Genomic DNA, 16,680 nt, shown 5'->3' with positions numbered 1-16,680 from the left:
CTGCTTCTGCTCATGTAGTGCAAAACCCTATAAAACTGGATAATGTCTCCCAATAAATTGGAGTTGCATCTTTCCTGACTCCTGCCTCATCATTGCGTACTGAGATTGGGGTCCTTGCTGGTCAGGGACCCCCAACACATAAGAGCACTTGTCCCAGGACTATTTCTATCTGAATCCCATTGAAAAATATGAGCAGAAGGAGGTGATAACAATAATAGCTGTCATTTTGAAAATTCTTTAAGGTTTATAAAACTACTGTTAGATAGAATGAGGATACTACAATTTCTTTATTTTTCTTAAATAATTAATCAATGTTTTTTGCTATTGTTTCCTATCAACACCGCCCCCCCAATAGAATTCCTCTTTGTAATAAAGATGCAAAATCAAGGAAAATAGAGAAACACTGACCTTGACAGATGAAGTATGCCTTGTTCCACACTTTTAGTCCACTCTCAGTCAAGGGGAGGAAAGTATATCAGCCTCACTTTCAGTCAATCTTGTGAAATTAATATTGGTGCAAGCATTGAAGGCAGAGTTCTGTTTTCATTGAACGTGATTATCATCTGCATTATTGTCATTATGTAAATTATTCTCCTGGCTCTGCTTACTTTGCTTTACATCAGTTCATAAAGGTCTTCCCCTGAGTTTCTCTGAATTCTTTTTGATTGTTTATTATGACTTCTGTTGACACAAATTCATTTTAACAAGGGGCAACCCCAAATGGTCATTCATAAGGGGTACGTGCCAAAGTCACCATTAAATTCCAGAAATATTAAGGTAAATACAATTTGTAGTCATTGTAAACATTTAAACAATTTTAACATGGTAAAAAGAAAATAGACCTGGATTTTGAATCCTAGGCCTTGGCTTTGGATTCCTTTTCTACTAATATTTTATACTTAGTGACCTTGGGCAAGTCATTTACAGTCTTTATTTCTTAGTTTCCTTATCTATAAAATGAGGTTATTGAACTCAACAGTTCTAAAGTCCCTTCCACCTCTAAATAAATATGATCCTGTAGTTAAATGAACTCTACGTTCCCTTCCAGTTCTAAATCTGTGAGCTCTGATAACATAAGATTTTGCTGTCAGCATTCAGAACCATACTATACAAGACCAGCATCTGCAGTAGGTTTGAAACAGTGACCCTAGGCAAGTCACTTCACCCTGTTTGCCTCACCTTCCTCATCTGTTAAATGAACTGAAGAGGGAAATGGCAAGCCACTCCAGTATCTTTGCCAAGAAATCCCCAAACAGGATCACAAAGAATCAGATATGACAAAAAATGACTGAACGACTAACTAGGGGCTTTAAACAGTTACAGGCCAGGGAGTATAAGGAACTCCAAGCTTTAGGAGGCTTTGTAGAGGAGCCTTGAGGATGGGGGTGGGGGTGGGGGAAGACTCTGGAAGTAAGAAAGGATACCCTCTAGCAGGCCAGAATATTTACTACAGACATGGGTACAAAGGGACAGCTATTCAAGGGAAGAAGCAGCTTCAGGCAACCAGGCCCCTGGCACCAGACCAGAGAGATTGCCCCAGGAGCCCGGCCGAGTAAGCCAACCAGCGTAGTCGCTAAACTCAAGGGGACCTGCATGAGGACTTTACTGAGAGTGAAAACACCAGAAGTGCTGACTCGCCTTCGCCACACATGCGCCTCACTACCACCATCCTCTGAATTTGAGTCCATCCTTTCCATATACCCTTAACCTGGGATATTTGAGTGACTGCATCATTCTGTAGGAAGGGGAGAGGAATGTGGATTTTGTAGCTACTGTTCTTGCTGAGAGCTAGTTGTGTCTACTGACTGACAGGTAAGAGGTCGATGGAGCTCGTGAGCTGCAGTTTTAGGAGTACTCACTCACAGGGCTACCTGTAGAACCCTAGGTAGCAGGGACTCTTTTGGAAACCCAACTCACCAGGTTATGGTGGTGGAGGGGGCATCCCAGAGAGGATTCTACATCTCCATATTCATTTACATGTTGATTCCCTTTGCAAGACAGTAAGTTTCAATTCTTTTCACTTTTATGTAGTGACTAGTACAGTTCCTGGCACAAAGTAGACATTTAAATGCATGTTAATTTCCTGACCTCTAGAGCAATATGGTGATACTAAGAACTATTTTCAAATACGTCAGAAAACATAGAACACTCCAAACTTTACAGTTGTTTTCAAGAATGCTGAACAATGATGGTTCTAATAGCATTGCCCTCTGTTTGGCCAAATACTGATAATATTTCACACTTATATATTTTATTTAAATTTACAAAGTACTTTCCTCTCACCAGCTCTGTGAAGTAGTACAATTGTTTATGAGTGTCTGTGTGTGTGTGTGTGTGTGTGTGTGTGTGTGTGTGTGTGTTGTGCAGGCCTGTGGTTTTATCATTTTGTTCTGGTGATGAACTTTCTTTACCAGTGAAGATCAGGCCTTCTCTGAAATTCATAGTCTTAGAATGTTGCCTAGAGAACTGAGAGGTTAATTCCTTAGGATCACACAGCCAGCTCATGGCAGAGACTGGACTTGAACTCTGTTCTTTCTGATTGAACATCTGCTCTCTATCCACCATGCCATACTGTCTCACAGGCATTCTTTTCTCCATTTTCTAAATCAAGTAGTTGAATTCTGAACTGAAAGGTGAAGTGAATTGCCATACTTATACAGCTATTAGATCTCGAAACTGATACATGGGACCCTGGTACCCTAACTCCAATCATAGATTTCTCTAGAGCCAGAAAAAACCTCAGAAGCCATCTATTCCCATCCCCGTCATTTTACATATGAGGAAACCAGGGCTGTTAAACATTTTGACCAAGGTCACAGAGATAGTAGGCACAGGAAGTTGGATTTGAATCCAGGTCCTGCGACTCTAGAGGCAATCCTCTGCACTCACTGCACTACACAGCTTTCCACTTCAATGAGGCCCATAATACACTTGGACAGATCACTAGAAAAGCTATGTGCATCTCCCCTTTATACCACAATCTTTATAAATCAATTTTTTATTACAGAAAAGGTTAATATTATTCCTGAAATATCTTACTTTCAAATTGTATGAAACTCATTGACATATATGTTGGAAAATGTAAAGTTTCGATAGAAGAAAATGAAATTGTATTATTATGTGGGTACTTTCAGGCCCCAAATCTTTCTGCCTGAATTCTAAATCTTCTCATGCATGCCCTAAGTCAGGAAGAAAGGAAGTGAGTAGGTGAGGTCTTATGGGGGAAGGAAGAGGGAAGGGCTAATGACCATATTGTGTACACCCCATTGGTACTACTACACCTCCGAGAACTAAGGACTATAACCAACCCAACAAGACCCACTAAGCCAAACAGCACACTATCAAAGCATTAAAATTAGAAACAAAAGGTCAAGACATCCAGACTCAGTTGCTGCCTAAAATTATGGTGGTCTGCTATGATGAAGTCCTACTTCTGATATCAATCACAGAGCTGATAGTTACAGATTTAAACACCAGCATTTTAACCTTGTTTGTCCCTACTTATACATCTGGTTGAAGGCAGATCCAATATGGAAAGAGACTGGTGCAGTCATCAGGACTATTGGCTACAGCTGCTCCCTCCTCATTCCCACAACCCAGCATTCCTTAATTTGCTTGTAGGTTCTTGGAAGACTGTCCTAAGCTTCCTTTAATCAACAACCAAAAACAAAAGTAGAAAAAATGGCTTGCTCTAGGATAAAATTTAAAACTTTGGGCCTGTGGTTTAATTTTCAAAATATATATGACATCTATGGTGTGACTATAAAATAATATGACAAAAACAAAACAAAACATGCATGTGGGCTCATGTTGCCCTCTTCTAAAAATAAAATTTGGGAAGGTTTTTTTGCACAGGGGCTATATGTGACCACTGCTTCAACCACATGGGAAACTCACCTTTTGGAATCTCCTTCAGAGTCTGTGGCACATCCCTGATAGCAAATCTTTATACTTTGATGGTGGATTTGATTTTTGGAAACAGCTAACATTCATTCAGAGCCAAAAGTTCTGGATAAGGTGGATGATCAAGCTCTAGGTAATACTCTTTGAGATAAAAAAGTAAGTGAAGGAAAGAAAGCAACATAATGAAACTACTTTTCTTGCCTGCCTCATAAACTGGCTCTGAAAGCAGTTTTCAAAAAAAGGATCTCCTAGCATGTTTTGATCCATGGAAGAATTGTTGGAATATGAGTATAGCCTTTTGAGGTATCTACTTGGAATGAGGTTATGGTCTGTTTGTTAAAATCAGTTAAATCATGTTATAGCCATACCTGATACATGTACATGTTAATTTGTACCCCTGAGGCCACCTTTTGAATACATAAATTGGAAAATGAAGTTGTAGACAAGTACTTTCCTACTAAAACTCATTTTCTCTTAATTATTATGTGATTTGTTAATGTAGGTATAGGCATGGCAGGAATAGTATCACATTTAGGAATATGTTGTATTTTTTTAATGTACATTTGGGCCTAAGTGAAAAGATGTAAATAGCTGGGAGATATTTAATATTTTCCCAGCTACTTATTAATAGCTTACATGGAGATGGGTCAGTGTTTAAAAATCCCATCATGAGATTTATCAGTTCTTTCATCTATACAAAGAATTTTAGTGTGTAAAGAGCCATGTATCTTATGTGTAATAGGTGTTCAACAAATTTTAATGAATGAACAAAGGAACAAATGACCTAGAATTTCCGAAATAAAGAATTCAGGGTCTCCTGCTTGTGAGTAATACTGCTTTAAGTCCTAAAAGATGTTGAGATTATGTGTGTGTTTACGTAGCAACTAAAATTTGGACTCTGGTGTCTGTAACCAGGAAAAAAAATAATTAGAATATTCTTTATATGTTCGTTGCACATAAAAATCTCAAATAATGCTTTTCAGCCTTAAATAATGTTTTTAATAATCACTTATCAGTATAATATATTTCAATTTCTGCAACTAGGGGTGAATTTCACACATAAATTAGTTGACAAGTCCTTTTGGGGATGATATCATGCCTAACTTTGGATGGGCACTCTGTGGAACAAAAGAACTCTAAATCATGGTCCCTGAACAGAAGGAGCCCACAACTTCATGTCTTACACAGCTCTGGTCAAATCGGTCTACTGCTCAAAAGCCTTCAGTGTTTCCCCATTAACTATGGAGCAAAGCCCAGACTCTTTAGCCTGGCATACAAGGCCTTCCACTATCTTGCCTAAATCTCCTTTCTAGCTTTAGTGTCCACTCTTCCCTTTTATACTCACATGTGCAATACTCTGACCAATCTGAACTACTGACCTTTTCCCTACTATTCCCTTTTTTTCTGCCTCCACACTTTTGGCTCATTTGATTTACTTTGCCTGAAGTGCCCTCTCCCTGCTTTCTTAATTTTACCTCTCAAAATCCTCCCCATTTTTCAAGTCCCAGATCAAATGTCACCTCCTTCTGAGATCCTTTCCTGATGCTCCCTAGTCAGATGCAGTCTATAACTCTTCTGAATCCCCCTGAGCATTTTGTTTGCACCACTTAGGACACCTATGCCATAGCACCTGGTATTATAGTTCTTTGTGTGCTCGTCTCATCTCCACTACTAGACCAACTATAGGGGTTTTGAAGTTGGGGTTATCCCAGTATCATCTTTGAACCCCTTTCTTTACATAGAGCAATTGCTCAAATGTTGGTTGAATCACTGGCCCAAGCTCATAACAGTTGTACTCAAAGCACGGGGTCTCATTGAAGCTATTTAATAATTATCCTTCACAGTAGAAAGATAGAAACACAGCACTAATTAGAAATAAATTTATTTTTTAATGGGGAAAAATGAATAACTTCAGTTGAAATTACTGGGATAATTTTAGGCAGACAGAATATAGCTATTCAAATTGAAAGTTGGCCATTTTTATTTGGTCATTTACAGGTGAGAAGACTATTTTTAAACAGCTAAAACACTCCATTCAGAGCATACTAAGCCATGATTCCCAAAAAGGATATCTTTGTACTCCCTTGACTTACCTATAGAATGTCTGTTACATGAGTGGTCTCTCATGACCTTTCCATATTTGGTGTGTAATCACATCATAATAGCTTAGTCTGTGGCTGATTCATATAATTTTTCTTTGCTGAGAAGCTAGAAGGAAACATGAAATATAATTTACTTTCCTGTAACATGCTTCCTTTTCATGTTATGTCCATGACTTATATGACAGATTCAAAATTAAATCTAACATTTGCCCTCTTAATTAGGATGGTGACTGTGACTGAATTCTGTCCCACTTGATAATATAATTAATAATCCACCTTCCTTGTCTAAAAGACATTCAAGTTGCCTAACAAATATAAACAGGTTCTAGACCCAGCCCTTCTCCTTCTACTACTCTGGACCTTTTCAATTCCTAACTGATTTTTTGGTGGAAATCTGATAATAATACTTGAAATACCAGTTAAAAATCTAGTAATATAGTTTTTTCCTCTGAATGCTCCCCCTCCAAATATCTAATAACATTACATATAAAAGCCTGAGTAACATAATTTTCTTTATTCAGAACCACTCAACTATGGAATCTTGAGTTCTTTTAGCCCTTCCAAAGGTATGATCAGTATGCATAGGAAAAGTCAAGTCTCTTACTTAACTTTGCAAGAGTGCTCCTCAAAGCATTAATAGCTGTATTGCCTTGTTAATGAACTTCAGCCAAAATGCTTTGGGAGATAATTTGATTAAAAAAAAGAATAAAAAACACCGAAGCTGAAATATTGCTTTTATGAGCAGTAAGATCATTTCAGCATGTGCTTTTTTAATAGACTGAAATACATATATTTTAACAGAAAACACAGATGAATTAGCACTCTCCCATATCATCACATCAGTAAGCGTGACTATTCCTTTTTAAAGTCTTTTCAAATACTCTGTCATGCTCAAACTTAAGGGGAAGAAAACAACTTTCTACATAAAATACATGCTATTTCTTCACTTTGAGATTTGTCTGTCTGGCTCTGTCTTCTTAGACATAATTACATATAAGTGTATGACAAACTATAGATCAATCACAAAGCAACTGTACTAAGCTCAGGGGCCTGTGAAATTGATGTAAATGTCACAGGGGTAGGCACTGGGCTCTGGGCCTGTTCTTCATGTAAGTGAGGTTGGATCCTGGCTTATGACAAAGGTGTCAACCCAAAAACCATAACTGGGGATTACATTGACTACTGTTTTATCATGAAACAGTCCTGAACCTTGATTCTAAGATAACTCTAAAAAACAAAGTTTAGAAAGGATCTAGAATTCTAATAATAATAACTGATATTTGTAGGGCGCTTTATGGTTAGCAAAATTTTATTTATTATATAATTTATATATTATATATCAAATAGAACTACATATTATAGGAATATATATGACTCTATACACACACACACATATATACATATATATATATATTTATACACACACACATACACACATAAGACAGAGAGCTATTTGATCCTCACAACAATCCTGTGTAGTCACTTCTACAGGTATTATTTTCCCCATTTAACAGAGGAGAAGACTGAGGCTAAAGGGTTAAATAACTTGCCTATGGTCACAGATCAAATACATACGAACCCATCTTTTCCTAGGGCTTCTATCTGTCGCTCCATATGACTAATACCTAAGTTATAGAACTTGACTTTTTCTCACTAAAATTTTGGTCCCTACTTGCAGAGGAACTTACTGACTCCAAGCCCAGAATTTTATCCATTGTGCAACATTGCCACTCAAGAATGTGATTACCTAACAAGGTGAAGAGAGAGGTAGACAGGCTTGCTCTCAAGCTTCATCTTTCTGCTGGAATTGACCTTATCTCCCCACCCTCGTTTTTCCTTATGACAACAGCTAGGATAATGGACATCTCTAAATGATGGCGCACATCAACACCTGTAATGCAGTAGAAACCATATCCTGTATTTTTTGAAGAGAAAATTCCATGTATTTATCAAAATCATTACAAATCTGTCCATATACCAACAGACATATACAAACACACACACACATATGAACAATGCCCCCCCCCTGCAAAAGATACCTGTCAAGTACCATGGGGAAAAGAATAGAATGATCAAAAGTGGTCCTGAGATGGAGGTGAAAAGAGTTTGAGAAGGGAAAACAAGGCTTCCCCTACCTCCTAATCACTAAGGGGCTAGGGGTAATTGACAAACTATGATTTATTTTTAAAAATACTCTTTTCTTGATTATATTTCTAAAAGTAATGGGAGGCCACATAAAAAGTACTTTCATTAAAAACAACATTCTCAAATAAACAGGAAAAGTAGCATTATTTTCATTTTACAGATGAGAAAACCAAGGCTCAGAAAGGTTAATCAATTTGTCCATAATCACCTAGGTAGTAAATGTCAGATCTGGGATACAAACCCAAGTTTTCTAGTTCCCAAGTCCAGCACTCTGGTCAATTTAGTAGATAATGTGAATTAAATTAACTAATTACAAATTATTTCATTCATATTCTTCTGGGAAATCATTTATTGAACACTCACACAATTGGAACCATTCTAGTTACTTGAATAGAAATTAATCACTGAAAAAAAAATGTTTCTCACATTCATGGAGTTCGGCTTGTAACCTATCATGATATACATTACATGCCCAGCAAAATAGACTTCAGTAGGGAAATAGGTACAAAATATAGCCTATTTCCCTCTTCCCCAACAAAAACATTTTCTGGGCTTTACTCTGAAAATTTTGAACGGTGGCTTTAATTCCCACCCCACTTCATCTCTAATACTAGTTAGCCTCAAATCTCAGAAAGATCTACAAAAGAAGCCAGACCAAGATAGTAAGCAAAAACATCCCCCTTTCCATTGGCTGCTTCCATTTAAAACAAGATGATAATTCAACAAAACCAATGTGATAAAGTCCTAGGACGGTTGTCATCATATCAGTGCTTGCCTTGATAAAATACTAGTAATATTGGAATATTTCTAGAATAATTACTTCTAGAGAAAGTGGCTGAAAATATAAGTGAAAAATATAAGTTTTCATGGTGAATTCCTTTCATTACTTGCTTTTTCACAAAGAAAAATGTTCTTAGAGCATCTATTGATTAGTTCACTGTCATGGGCTTTTAACTGTCAACTAATATGAGGAATCAGAGAGAAATGTCATCATACTTTAAAGATGAAAATAAAATATATTCACAAATTTAGAAATTAGCCAGTAATTGAAATGATCATGGCAATGTTTTAACTGATGACCAATGAACTCTTTTCTTGCAAACGGCTCATAGAGCATTAATTACACGTCATATTATAAATATGGAGAGCTAAGATCAGTCTTGCCCTTGGGACTCCTTGGTTGAATGCAGCTTGGCAAGTAGTTTTTGAAAATTATTAGGCTGCTGAAATCCTACTTGGTCAGTAATTTTTGCATTGGCCCCTCCCCCTTTCTCATCACTATCCTTTGCCCCTCTAAACCATAGCACTTCCTTACACTCTTCCCCTCACTACTAGGATCTAAGAACATGGCATCTTTCTACAAACACACCCAGACTTACCCCATAAGAACAGTCCCATAAACAGAAAGCCTTAGCCAAGAAAAGTGGGGTATTTTAAATCTTTTCTGACCAAAACTTCTCCTTCAGTCTGATTTCCATTTAGCTTCTCCTGATTTCTCTTGTACTTTTGAGTGCAAGGGTTACTGCTTATTTTCATTGCTTATCATAATTAACTGCTGGTAGAGGACAGCACTACATAACAAGGCAAGGGGTAGCTTCAGGATTCCTTACAAGTGTGATTGGGCTAGTTCCATAATGCTGGTTAAGAGGAGGAAAAAAAAGAACAAGCATTTATTAAGCACCTATTACATGCCAGGCATTGTGCTAAGCATTTAGGAAACATTATCTCATTTGGTTGAAGCCTTTCCAATCTAAAGGAACAGGAAAATATCACAGCAGAGGAGTTCCTGTGCGAGCAAGAGTCCAAACTTATGGTGTTTTACCTTAGATCTAGGCCACATTACTGAATGTTGAAAGTGGTAGCTACAATATAGCATAGAGCAGATATAGGGCCAAAGGAGATATCAACAAAATTTGAGGAGGTCAACAATGAGGGAGAATTGGGGAAGGTTCCAAGGGTTCCATATGGAGGTAAACATGGATTCAAACTTTATAAAGCATTTCTCAGTTTGTTATACTTAGTGGTCTGTAAGTATAGGTGTGAGTATATTTTGACACCCAGCCCTGGGTGACCAGGCTTACTCTCAAGTTTCACCTGTCTGTTGGAATCGACCTCATTTACCCACCCTCATTTTTCTCCTTGACAATAGCTATGATCATGGCCATCTCTAAGTGATGGTAGACATCACCACACGTAATGTGGTATGAATAATATCCTTCATTGCAGAAGAGCACAAGAAAAAGTACCTTTTTCTTTCTAGCATCACTTGGAATGACATTTAAGTAGCAAGGATATCTTCATTACTGAGCAAAAGCTTTTACAGCTAGCAAGAGGCATGGGAAGGAAAGTCAAGAAAAATGAACAAAAGCTAACTGAGTAGTTGCCATAATTCCACTTCAATATCATTTCTTCCCCAAGTTTCCCTTACACACCCAGAAAGGATTAAACCCAAGCAATTATAGAATCGGAGAATAATTCCTGCTATTGGACGCCCTTCAAAAGAACTTAAGGATTTCATAGAAGCTGTAATATGCCTTAAGTTGACATTTAATGAAATACAAAACCAATTTTTCTCCAGAGTATTTTCTTTCCCAAAGTACATTAAAAAGCAATATCAGAGTGGGCAGCCATACAGCCTCAGACAAACATCCTTCTTGACTGTGTACAGTTTCTTTCTATGCCCTTTATACTATTCCACCGTACCACTAGAAAGGACCTTAGAGGTCAGCTAGTTCAACTTATAATATTTATTTTGCAGATTAGGAAATTAAGGTTTTGAAGAGTGAAGTGATTTATTCAGGGTTACACCTCTTGTAAGTATCAAAGTTGGTATTTGAGCCTGGGCAAGTATCTTGAATCCCTTGGAGTTCTATACACAGTTTAGAATTTCTTATCATTCAAACAAGGGGTTAACTCGAGTTTTTCTTTGCTGTTCTCAGAAAATAGTATGTTGTACAACTAAATAGTATAAACAGAATGGAGAGTTCTGTTTCATCAAATAAAATGGTTTCAAGCATTTTAGAAATGCACATAGACTTGCACCAGTGAAGGAAAAATCTAAGATTAACACATTTTAGGGGCGGCTAGGTGGCACAGTGGATAGAATACCAGGCCTGAAGTCAGGAAGACTCATCTTCCTGAGTTCAAATCTGGCCTCAGACACTTCCTAGCCATGTGACACTGGGCAAGTCACTTAACCTTGTTTGCCTCAGTTTCCTCATCTATAAAATGACTTGGAAAAGGAAATGGCAAACTACTCTAGTATCTTTGCCAAGAAAACCCTGAATGGGGTCACAAAAGTCAGACACTACAGAAACAATTGAACAATGGCTGGCATTTAGGTATGTTAATTACATTTTCAATGGTGCACTCTATCAATACAAATGATAACCCCTCCACACTTTAGTATGCAGTCTTTATGTGTTGTTACCCAAAAAATTCCATGTTGAGTGGCCAGATTTCTGGGTTTTAGTTCTCTAAACTTAGGTACAGAGCATAGGCTGTTTGCTAGCCCTGTATTCAAAAACTCTCCAATTATATAGGACTGAGGTGGGAAGTGAGGAGAATCATATCATTCCAGAATTTGACAGCCACTCTAGCTTGAGACATCAGAGAAAGATTGTAGCTGAAGGTTAAATATAAATGATCATTGTTTGCTTTTTAAAGCAGTACCTCTACTAGTTAATGTAATATCCACATGTAACCTCCTTGGAGTTGCTATGAGTACTTAGTTGAATATTTGAAGGATCTATATTTTGTCAGGGTGGGCAGATTGCAACCCTTCTATATTTTAATAAACAGTCTTCAATATTTGCTATGGCCAAAACATCCATCTCCTTGCACCTAACCTTAGCATGAGCTTCTCCAATTGAACTACTAAGGCTGGCTCCCAGATGACATCTGGTCTGTTCTGGTGGACAGTCTAGAACATGTCTTCTCCCTGCACAGCCTTGAAGAACCTAGTGTCACCTTCATCCATGATCAGGCTCTGGATTAGAATCTTAATAAAGAACTATATGTTTTTAAAAATAATAAAATAAGATTTCCAAAATAATCTATAACTTACACTATTAATTTGGTTGAAATTTTACCTCAACCTATCTAGATTGGTAGGGTTTTATATAAACACATATGTTGTTATAAGTAGATACAAGCACAGACATGTACATCACATATAAAAACTGGATGCTGGCTAATATCTAAAACAGTAGAAAACTACAAAAAGATGTTTCAATTATTCTCCTATTTACATTTGAATTTTTTTTAGGAAGATATTTTCCCTTCACTCAAGCTGTTGTCAGTAAATTACCTTATTTTTTGAATTTATCAAAATGTGTTTGCTTCACATTCTATTTCACTCTAGCGGCCTAAGTTCAATGAACCTTACTTTCTTATGTTCATAAATGCCATTAAGTTCTAAGCTGACTCAATTAATTTAAGGATATTTTTGGTATAGCTATTCCCTACACAACCACATTCTACTCAGTAGATTTAAAAAAAATTAAATGTATTGTTTTAACATAAACTTATTAATCATCAACTAACATGAAAGTTTTAGGATTCAAAGAAGAACAAAAAGGGCGATTGTATATGAAACTATGAACTTCTATCATATAGGTTGTTTTTTAAGTATATATCAAGGCACAACCAATAAGTTGGAGAATGAGACATTTCCTCTGTTCCTCACAACCTCTCAAACCTTTCCAAAATAGGAATTATGCAAAGGAGATAAAACAATTTTGTGTACCTCTATAGCTAGGATGCCAAGAACTCTAACTAGGAAATAATATGGTAAACTAGCCCCAGAGCAGTGTGCTCAGATTGCGACAGCACTGTGGCAGTTCTCTCTACTTCCATAAAGCGCAGCTAGAGAATTAAGGAGCAGGTCAAGTCAGAATGGACACATTTCTGTAGCTATGTGACAAAACACTCACCCTGAGGGAAAGAGCCAGGCGTCTACCTGGGGCCAGTGGTATCCCACAGAAGTCACTTAGGAGAAACTGAAATCAGTGAAATGTGAGTTACACAGTGTGGGAGGAGGCTGAGACAGTTCAGAAGTCCATTCCTAAAGGAAAGTGCCACCAAAGGGGACAGAGTTAAAAATGAATAATAGGGAAATATTAGGAAAGGGCTAAAATAACCAAAGACCTCAGGAGGAAGAAAACTCAATTTAAAGACCTTGAGGATAAGCAGGCAAACCAGCAAAGAAGATATTAATAACAGAAAGGAATTTGGCTTCCAAGTCAGCTAAAAGTGTCCAGAAATCTATGAATATCATTGAAGACAAAAAATGAATCATCACCTGATGAGGCAGGGAAACCTAAGGATTCTCAAGAGAGCATGAAAACATAGCAGGTTGTTCATGAATGGTATAAAAGAGAAAGAAGAATTTATGGACCACACAGCAGAAATAATTAGCAGAATAGCAAAACTTGAATTCACAATGTCAATTCTCACCAAAAGAAACAAACAAAAAAGAACAAAGTGGAGAATTAAATATTAAAATACCCAAAAATGAAGAACAACTTGGGAAAAGGGAAGTAAAAAGCACTAACATTAAAAGAAACCATGGTTGCAGTACAAATATGACACGTCTTGAAGACAGGATACATAGAGACTTCTTAAGGATTATGGGTCTCCCAAAAAATGCAATATGTCAAAAAACCTGAACACCATGACAAAAGAAATACAACAAAAGGCCCAGAACTTCTGAATGTGGAAAACAATGCACTGATCAGAAGAATCCAAAGATCACTTCCAGAAAAAAAGAAATAAAAAAGGAAAAAATATGTGCTGCAAACTCCAAGACACATTGTGATTAAATTTAGCATTTCCAGTGACAACAAATTCAGCAAGTATTCAGGGGAAGGACCTTCAACTATAAAGGAAAATAAATCCAAATAACAGAATATTCTTCACCCATAAAAAACTTCAAGGAGCAAAATTATGTTCTCCAAAGAGCAAAGGATCTCAAGATGCAACCAAAGGTGAAATAACTTGCAAAACCAAGTCGATCATTAATGGTAAAACAGATGGATGATGAATAAAAAAGAAGCATTCAAAGAATTCCAAGGAAGAAAATGAAAGTCTTCCTTTACCTCCCCCCTTATTTTCCTTATCACTAACTTCCTGATTCTCTGTCCAATCAGGAAGAAGAAAACTCAAAGGCCTTTTTAAACACTGACAGATAAATTAACAGGAAAAACAGTAACAACAAAAGGGAATGTGGCCTCTAGATCTAGTAAATTATTTCAGGCATCTATGAATAAATACTGAAAAATAAAGGAAAATGACCCAATACTTGTTGAGACAGAGGACTCTATGAAATTTGAGAACATAAAACCATAACTTGCTCTTCCTGTGTAATTTAAAATAAATGAGGATCATGAGAGCAAAATTTGTGTTATGCACACACAACAAAATAATGAATAGAATGGAAAAAACTTGAATCTGCAATGGCAAAGCTCATCAAAGAACCAAAAGAGAAAACAATAGATTGGGAATGCAAATAAACAGAAGGACAACCTAGAAGAAGAGAAGCAAAATAAAAATTAAGAAAATACACTCACTATACAAGAAAAACATATAGATCTTAAAGACAGGATGTATAGTCATCCTAAGGATTACAAGTCTCCCAGAAGAAAAGCACAGGACAAAAAAACTTGAACACTATAATGAAGGAAATGATAGAAGAGAACTGCCCAGAACTTCTAAACATATAAAAGGAAATTCCACTAAAAAGAATTTACAGATTGACCACCTCCAGAAAAAAAGGCTGCAAATTCCAAAACCACATAGTAGTTAAATATAACAATTTAGTTCAGAAGCAAAAAGCTCTACAAGCCATCAGGAGAAAGACTTGAGTGCAAAGGAAAGGACAGTTGAGTAATTCAAGATTATTCCTCACCCACTAAAAAGAGGAGGAAAGAATGGAATATGTTCTGAAGAGCAGTGGAGCACAAGGTACAGCCCAGGATGGCCTATCCAGCAAATGTTAGCTCAACTATACAGGGCAAAAGGTGAATGTTCCCTTATAAATAAGGGTTGGAAATATTTTTAGAAAGAAAACTAGAAACTAGAGAGATTATTTGCCTGGGGAATGCCCCAAAGAACAGAAATGCAGGAGTGACTCAATGCTGCAGGCAGGAAAAGTCATAGGAAAACAGTGACAACAGAGAGACCAGTAATAGGCTTCTTTTTTAAAATGTATACAATGAGACAGAGATGAAATCATAAATCTGCTAGAAGTAACAGAGAAGGGGTATACGGGGGGCATGAGATATAGAAACTGGCAACACCTTGCCTACAAGTGAATCAATGCTTTTTGTGTGTGAACATATTAAAACAGGGGAGAGTATATAAAAGGCAGGGGTGACAGTTGAGGAGGTTATAGAAGTATGAGTGATGCACCAGAGTCAAATCAAGGGCAAGCAGCGAGGGGAAGGTGACATCTCAGAAAGAGACGAGCCTATGGGGATTGAATAAGGAGGAAGACTGAAAAGAGGAGAGGAGGAAGGAGGTCTTTGGATATGACAGGCAATTCCACTAATGAATGCTTTTATGGATGAAGAGAGGTGGTTGATGAAGGGAGAAGAGGATTTTACAATGGATGAGTCCTGGAGGATTTGGTGCTTGAAAAATCTACTTGTTTTAGAAGGAGGGAAGTTGGTTACCCTGTGATGACACAGTCTCTCTGGTCACCTCTTCAGTAGTGGCTGCATGTTCACAATCATTTCCCTCAACTCACTGGATAAGACAGGTAAGTTGGAACACTCCCTGCTCTCCATTGACATTTCAAGGTCCTCTCCCTAACTCCTTCACTCAGTAACATCTCCTCCTTTGAAGTTCATACAATCCATATCTACCATCCAATTAAAATCCTAGAAGTTGTTGTCTAGAGACCTACAGAGTACTCCCTTTCCTCAACTAGTTTAGTTTCTGGCTCACAATTTTTCTCTCTCCTGACTCTCCCTCAAACGCCTTAACCATTCAGTTCCTCAACCTACTTGCTTCCCATGAGCTGCTCCTCCACACCCCCCAGCTACACCCAAGCCCATATCCAGCTGTATACTGGTCAGTGTTTAACTGGCTCTTTAAAAAAATGTACATGTGAAACATTTTGTACTTTAATATGCATTCTTAACATCTTTTCTATAGCATTTGTTGATTTCTAAATGATTACACCGAAAATTTAACAATTGGCTCTCACAAAACTATTCAAGCTGACTCTAGCACATCCTTCTAATACTTGAGGCATTTATAGCTTGGTAGAAATTTATTTGGATTACTCTCTACTGGCATAGACTTTGAGAACTAAAGGGTGCTTTCATTCCATGATAAGATATCAAAGTAAGACTTCAGTGGGAAGCTTTGACTCAGGCTAATAAATCATTTTTCACCACACAGTTTTAAATATAATTTTTAAAATCATTCTTCCTTTTGCAGACATCAGGTTTTAGGTATACCAATTTTATTTGAGTGCTACTTTAAACACCTGAATATCCAGGCAAAGCAGTTTTATTTTTCACAA

Source organism: Trichosurus vulpecula, chromosome 1 (genome assembly GCF_011100635.1).
Source record: "Trichosurus vulpecula isolate mTriVul1 chromosome 1, mTriVul1.pri, whole genome shotgun sequence".
NCBI lineage: Eukaryota > Metazoa > Chordata > Mammalia > Diprotodontia > Phalangeridae > Trichosurus > Trichosurus vulpecula.
This window is presented reverse-complemented; position numbering follows the sequence as displayed.